An 8,623-nucleotide genomic window follows, 5' to 3' on the forward strand; every position below is an offset into this window, starting at 1 on the left:
ACTTCTTATTTTCCTTGAGGCTGGATTACCAGACACTTATCTGGCTTTATTTACAACCTTAGGAATGAGGACATTAAGAAGTTATTGCTCCTTGCTTGAGAAACTTTTGGTTTTAATCAGTAATCATAATTTTGTATCACAGCAAGCCCTTTTTACCTGAGAACTAGGAAGGTCAATCACACAACTTCACTATATGGAAAGTATTATTGGGCCTACTTGACATCTGCAGAAACTATGCTAGCATTACAGCACTGAGAAAATCATTTGCCAAACAGCCTTCAATTTTGGGTCCCTCATGGTTCAGGCTATACAAGCAGGGCTTGGTCTTAGAGGTGAGAGTGCTAACTCTGGAGTCAAACTGGCACCAGGTGCTTAACTTAAATCTGATTCACCTAGTGAGTAAATTCCAAGTATTTTCACATGGTGAATTCAAACCTTTAAATTAAATGTAAAAGTTGTTTAAAGGTTCAGCCAAACTTTTTTGCAGCAAACCTTAACAATAAAACTAACCAAGTTGTTTACATCACACAGAAATTCAACTGTTTAATGCCAGCTTACTAATCAGAGTTGTGAGTATTGTTGATTAATCACTAAAATATTGTTGCTTAAGTATTATTGCTTAAACTTGAGACTTTCGAGATATCATTATCTTTATGAGAAGGGAATGTCAGATGAGTTTCTTCTGAAAATTTTAGCTTTTACAGCTTACTTGTCTTAACTTTCTGTCATAATTATCTGAATTTTTTCTTGATTAAAATGTCAATGTCCAATGTCCTCCTTAAATATTACCCTTTGAGTGTGTAGAGTGTAAAACCACCCTTCTCAAAGTATGTCCATTTGGATAACAACCTTGTTAGGCTGTAGGGTTACTGTACACCACTGCAGACAGTGCTCATGGATTCCCATCTTGAATCCTTCTCAGTCCCTTGAAGGAGACCTTCAGTTGTTGGATTTTCCTTTTCTTTTGCTTGTTCCTTCATATTCTGGCAACATTTCCACTTCTCTGACATTGTTTTCTAAAGTTACATGAGTTGTAATTTTCTAATGCATAAGAAATATCAACAGATGAAAACAGATGAGTTGAGCAGCTCATGTCCTCATGTACGTGTGCAGGAATGGGGAGTGAGGTGGTCCTGAGAGCTCATCTGTCCCTTTGTTCAACAGCCCTGGAAACTCCTGGTGTTCGAGACCTGTCTTTCTTCCCATCCAATCCATTGGATGAGGGAGAAGATTTTACGTGGACTAAGAAATTTGTTTATTCTTTGGTGTCTTTGAATCTTTGATCTGTATGTATGTTATGCCCTATTGATACTTAGCTTGGTATGGCTAATGGCAGCAGAGGAAAAGCTAGAACATGACATCTTGACACTAATGTGGAAGAAGAAAGAAAATGAAACAAGTTATTCACATATTTCTGCAAGAAATATTTACATGTGGCATTCTGGACAGAGAAGACCACTGCGGCCCAGATCTGTCTACTTTCTGCACGTGCCTCAGCAAGCAAAACTGCAGGCACAGCCAGAACATGTTCTTCAGAGTATGCAGATCCTGTGTGCACTGGGTGTGTTGGCATGTCCCCAGAAACACATGCACAGGCTTTCACGCTAAACAGATTACCTGTAAGGCAGCCTTGCAGAATAAGGTGGATAGGAAAGGAAGTATATGTATCTCCAAAGGCTCATGAAAGAAGGTGCTTTTTCAGAGCAATGCAATTACATTTGCCTATTTAGAGATGCAGGGAGACCACAGAATAAAGAAAAAAAAAAAGTTAGTTTCAGCAAGGCTCTACGGAAATAGCTAGATAGTCATAACGAGAGTTTGGATGTCCAAGGGGCTGATTTTACCCAAAAAGCTGAAAATAGAGACACGCTGGATGGCACGTATTTTGCAGTAGTATTCCTTTAACATGCCCTGCCTTCTTTTGGAAAACTTGCTTTAAAGAAGTCACCCTCCATGTTCATCCAGGCCTTCATCTTTATGATTAGAAAACTGACAAAGTCCTAGCCTGTGGCAAGTACTATCACAGTTTGTATTATGTGGTTGTCTTCCTCAGAAAAATGCTCATCTGCAAGTTTTCAACAGCTTACATGAGTATTATTTTTCCTGAAGATTCCTACTTAAGAGTTTTTATGTGCAACATATCAGGTGAAAAATGTCAGTCATGCTTGGTGTGGCCACCTCCTTTTGTTTAAGTGTGATCATGTCTTTTTTTTTTCCATGGGAAAAATATGCGTGTCTCTGTGTGTCTCTGTGTGGATATATCTCTATTCTCTACCACATTCTGAAATAGCAATGTAAAATGTCTTGACATTTTCCACCAAAAAAAAAGCAATAACAAAAAAAACCAACAACTTGGGATGAGTTCATGCCTGGAATGTTTCTGGAAAAAAAAAAAAAATCACAGAAGATTATATTTCAAAAGAGAGTGATGAATAATGGAAAGTATGAACTGTGAAATTCTATTATATCAGTTGTATTTAGGTTAACCACATTTAATTTTTTTAAGCTCATAAACCCTTAAGAAATGTTAATCACATGATGGACTTATTTGTAAATTTACATACTGCCCTGAAGGAGACACTGATTGTTGCATTCTGTGGTGACTCATGAGCATCTCTAGTTCAGGCTGCCAGGACTGAGAAAGCAAAATGAGTAGTACGATCTTGTATGAACTGTGATTAAATTTCCAGTAGAGTTATCCTCAGGACACTCCATAGCATTTTTTAACACACTAAGATAGGAAAACTAAAAAGAGGCTGATATAAAGCAGTCTTTAAGTTTGAAACTTAGCATTGTTTTCTTTCATTCTGTTAAAACTGAAAATTATGCAGTCTAAGCATAAATACACATTTAAACAGGAATATCCTATATTTTAGTTGCTCACTATATTCACAATAGCTATTCCAACAAATGCGCACAAAAACCTTTCAAACGCTATGTGAGTCCTTTTCATTAATAAAGATAATATTATTTCTTAATTTCACTTCCAAATTCAAGTATCACCAACTTTACACAACAGTTCTTGTTCTTTAAATATCACAAGTGAACCTGCATGCATGCTACATTTTAATAACATATATATATTTTAAAATTGAATTCTTTATTACATGTCAATGAAAAAATAAGCCTACAGTAAATTCAAAGCCCTATCAAGTGCTGCCATCTATTTTTTTCTTCTATTGACAAGACAAACAGATTTAAGATATATTTAATTAAAGTATCATCAATTATTAAATATATCATGAGTGACAACGTATGGTAGTAGACACAATTAAAAAATAGTTACTTGGGTTCCTATTTATCTGTCAAGTGAACTGATTTATCTGCTGTCCATAAATGAACATCAGATGTAATCTAATGGCTTTTTAATAGAAGGAAGCTTGACAAAATACTGGCAGATGGTATTCTGGGTAATGATCCAGACTGTAATGATCTCAGTAATGACTTATTGTATCTATTTACCTGGCCTCAAACAAAGCAGGGGGGGGAGCTAAAATGATTCAACTAGCCTAGGCTGCTCTGGCACTGTAAATGTTTAAATCACTGAAGCAGCCCATTCGCCTCTGTAGCGGGAGAAAACATGAAATTGATTAAAACAGCATAAATGCAACAGGAAAGTCTTCCTCCTCCGCAGCCAGTTTGGGAATGGAAACTTACCTAGTTCCCATGGTCCTTTTTTTTTTCCTGTTGTTGCACTGAAGTGGTCAGTGCAGGGGAAATTCTGTCCTTTAAAGGAAAAAGATCGCATAGCACCACTGGACCACTCCAGCATGCCTCTTCTCAAGGAGTGGTGATCTGCTTCCAGAACAGGGGCAATGAGAGTAAGGAAGGCTTTAGGAGTCATGAAGGACTGTTGTGTGCCCTGAAAATCTTTCTTTTGCCTCACATTGACATGGATCATGATGCAGGGCTTACAGTGACTGTTTTTCTGCTTCCCTCTACAACTCACAGAAACAACTCCAAACAACCATCATAAACCGCAGGGAGTATCTCCTGACTTTGTCACAGTTACACAGTTTCTGAAACCTGAAAAAAATACTTGTGTCCTGTAACATTCCGTTTCAGATACTGAAAGTCTCATTGAAGGTACAGTTTGATGATCTAAGTAAATACAAATGGAAGCCGCATGGAGATTTGCATACATACATAAACATATAATGAGAAAACTCTGGCAATTAACATTATATAGTAAGTCTTATTAGAACAGAAAAGGTCTGTTGAACTTTCTCTCCCAGCCTCACCTACTGTGATACTTCACTGCTGAAAACAGTGCTGGGAAACTTGTTGATCTACTGTCTCAGAAATACCCATCCCAATAATAAACAGGATGACCTGAACTTCAAATCAGCTCAGCACCATTGTCACACAGTATAAATTTCACACTGTGAAATCTTGAGCCCCCCGCAGTGCCATTCAGTCCATCTGTAAAGAACTGCAACGATCACTTAGAGAGAACTTCTGCAGCTAGTAAACATCTGCTGCTCCTTCCATAGCAGCATCAGCTACAAGACTTCCTTTTCTCATGAAGCAAGTGCTTTTCATTTACAAGCATAGTCCACCAATTTCTGGTTTGGAAGGATTGGTCTAATTTCCTGTGAGTCTCTCAGAAAACCGCAGAAAGATTTGTCTCATAAGACATCTGGCCAGGTCTAATGTATGGCGCTCCCAGTGCTCAGACCTTCACCCTGTGTGAGGCTGGAGTGTTGGCTTTATGAGTTTTTACAAACAGCTGACAGACACGGGGAGATATGAACTCTGGTAGCTAGAGCTGTGATTAAAATCTGTATGCTCGCTCCCTTCCAGTCTGCAGGAAGCTAAATACTTGTTTGCGCTGTTATAATCTGCCCAGAAAGCCAGTGTTTAGCTCTGCAGGCTGGCACGTGGAAAATGGCTTGAGAAGAAACCTGCATGCAGATGATCTGCACTGAGGATACACAGATAAACAGAACAAAATGCTGTATTCTCCCATATCTCACTTGATCTTCTGACACTGACATCCTTTTAAAAGTACTCATACTTGAAATGAAGTCCTCAGCTAATCCGTAGCCTTAAGCAAACTCCACAAAACCAAAGGCTGAGATGGGGGAATCATCACCAAGGGTATTACAGGTTGGAAAAAGCAAGAGATGGGAAATCAGGTGCAGGAAGGATACAAGGGAAAAAGAACAGCGTTAAAGGACATAAAAGGCTGATTAATTCCTAAAGAAGATAAGGCTTTGGAGAAAACTTCCCCTCCTATTACCTGCACACCTAACCAATAGCTAAGTCACAGTAGCTTTTGTATGGATAACTCAAATATATGTATGAAAATACGGGAAATACTGAGTTACAAAAAATATTTTTTCCTGCTTGCTACTTCCTTAATTTTATACAATAGGCACTATCTTAGAGAGAACTAAAACACTTGAGGTATTCATATGTTTCATATATATGACCTAGAATGGATGCTCCTTCTCTAGTCAAGTGACATAGTGAGGCTCACAAATCTTTAAGGCCTTAAGGATTTGAACAGGATGTGCACTCAACGTGTTTCCACTTCACATTAGCTGTGTAAGACACATTTAAGCTGGTGGATTCCTTAACATGAACATTAGAGGCACACAGGCATATACAGTGAGTCAAGTAACGCATCAAACCGTGGAAGTGATATTCACTTTAGCTGAAGTTGATTTGTCTGTGATCAAAGTCTTTAATAAACATTTAGGTCCTTTGTTTGAAGTTTATATTTGGGAAAGGTTTATTATGCCTCAGGAATTCTCCTTTTTGTCAGAAAGATCGATCTTGAGCAGCGGTCAATACTCTTGAGATACTGCTCTATAAATAATCCATTTTCTAATTTTTTTTTTCCTTCTACCATGGACACCATCCATTCCACAAAAAAACACTTTTACAAATATTTGGGAGTGCTCAGAGTCTAATTTTTGGTAACAAGTTATTTATTAATGATCCTATTTTCTAATAAAACTGTTATTTCATCACATCTGCCTTCACCTGATTTATACAGCTGTGAAATAAGAAGCAAGTCCTGAAAGGTGTTTTTATTTCTTCCAGAACATTGAGTAGCTCTTTATAGCAACAATTGATATAAAAGTCACAATCACCAAGGGCCAGTCTACAGGAATATTCACACAACTCAAAAGTCTCCTTTTCAGTACTTTTGGGGGTTATTTTTGTGATGTGAACTGGATAATCTGGAGTTATTTGTTTGGTTGTTCCAAGGGGCTGTCAAGCATACTGTAATGAACATTTCTGCTTGGGACACTTAGATGTAACCTTTTCCATGGCTTTCCTTTTGGCGATTTGTTTTGTTCTTTCTTACCTATATTCACCAGCAGTTTTCAGATGTAGGGTCCTATAAGACTTACTGTAACAAAAGATGACAAAGAGGAGGAAATTTCTAAAATACAACTAAATCACAAAGTGAGTTTGTTTAGGAAGTTGCTGGACATTCTTCCATTTGAATTTTTTTTTTCCTGTAACAGCTATTCAGCTGTGCTTTTAATTTTATTTTTCACCTTTTGCCTTTTGCATGTTCATTGAAATGGGAGCTGCATGTGTAGCTGATGCATTCACAACCAATTTGTCCAGGTTTCATGTACAGCTACATACAGCTCGGCATGCTTTCTTCAAGCACATCCTTTTTTTGAACAGTGCAATTCTGCGCAGACTCAACTGCTGTCCTTGTAGCTCTCAGTTTCTCTCCCCCTAACCCCTCTTAAAAGTTGAGGAGTAGTCAGATATTAAATTAGTCCCACCATTTATAAAGGGGTTTGCTCATATTGCTTAAGATGTAGTCAGGGTGGCGTAGGCTATTGTATTAAATAGTTTTAAGTTTCCTTGGTCTAACGTCAAGATTCCACTGCATATTAATAACCAATATTAGAATAAGAAGACACAGAAAAGGTATATTTTCCTTTATTGTTTATTATAATACAAGAAAAACAAATCTAGAAAGCACGTTTCATGGAGCACCATATTGTAACAAAATTTTGCTGGCTCTCCTACAAAGTGTATTTTTGACATTTAAACAATGACACACACATAGTCAGTACACACAGGCATCTACACCCCGGCAATCTTATTAACGGCCCCAAAGAGACCCCTCTTTCAAATACAGAAACACTAAGGTGCACAGAGGAATGCCAGTGTGAGGGCATCTGAACGCCAACTGAGTTAATTACTCTTTTGTTAGCGATCTTCATAAGCACACAAGCCTTCATTGTCTCACCCCAATCTCTCTTCTCTGAAGCCTCCAAATTGGGCCCAAAGGTCACTGAATATGGATCCAGCACAGACATGGTGTAGTTGAACAAAACTGGCCAATATTCCCTACCTGATACCTCTTATTGCTTTGGTTATAGTACTGAATGAAAGTCTTAAAAACCCTTAAACCTACACTCCACATCACAGAAAAGCCACTTTCACACATACAGAAACATAACCTCCCTCCCCACATACACCTGAACGCATAGCATTGACACCTTTTTGAGAAGCTTTGTGGGTTTCCCCACCAAGATCACCTTCACAAAAATGATTGCATTTTGTTTTTCAAAGTGTTCAGACAGTTGTTCAACAATGTATTTCGTAATGTATTTCTCTCTTTTTAACAGATAGGACATGTTTTCCTGCTGTCTTAAATTTATGTCATTGTCTACATAAGCAAGAACAAAATGCTATCGTTTTCATCTGTACAAAATGTTTTACATTCATTTTATACAGTGCTAAATAATGATGCTAAGCACAGAACAGTGTAGAATGATAGCCCAGAATAGTGTTTTACCTTGCTCAAAATGAAAAAGTACTGGAAGTTTCCCATACTAACGTCGAGACACAGTATTGGGGTCTCTATTATATACAGTAGCCTTCCAGAATACTTTCAGGCACCTATTTTGTGAGCTATTGCTCAATATGTATGTCACACTGAAGCACCTCAAGTAATATGATTTAGTGCCCTCAAACAGTGAGAATAAGAGACAAAAGCAAATCCAGCCTTACAGCAGACTAGACCAATCCTGAAGTACGATGCTAGCAAGGTAGCAAAATTTCTGCCTGGACCCAAAACAACCCACTGTTACAATAATTTTGGGTATCTGACATATGACCACTTCTATCATTAACTGAGGACAATGCATGAAGTTTAATTTAAAACATTTTCTATAAAATGTTTTAATTTTGTCAACAAAAAAAATGAAGAGCTTGTATTTCTATCAGCCACTTACAAAAGATATTTTTTTCCTCTAAGCCCATTTCTCTTTGAAATACTTCCCCTGCTTTCTGACCACAAATTTTCTGGGGAAATTTAAGGATTTGCAAAATGTATTTCTGTCTTGATAATCAGTGAAGCTGAACTATCTTTAAGTTTTGGGCAGGGTAATGCATTCATGTTGCCAAGAAAGAAATGAAGTTATTGTGTATTTTTTCTTGTGGAAAATCCTTGTGGATTTCCCATTTACAGGAGCCAATTTTATAATTCCTTTATACTATGTGATGAACAGGCATCTATGAATAACAAGACAAAATAATGGAAATTCAAAAGGAGAAAATGGACTTGAAAAATAACTGTAACTTTAGATATGCAAAGGGGTATTAACTAACTGAATTACTAACTCAGACTCTCTCCTCC

Source organism: Aptenodytes forsteri, unplaced genomic scaffold (genome assembly GCF_000699145.1).
Source record: "Aptenodytes forsteri isolate BGI_AS27 unplaced genomic scaffold, ASM69914v1 Scaffold193, whole genome shotgun sequence".
Lineage (NCBI taxonomy): Eukaryota > Metazoa > Chordata > Aves > Sphenisciformes > Spheniscidae > Aptenodytes > Aptenodytes forsteri.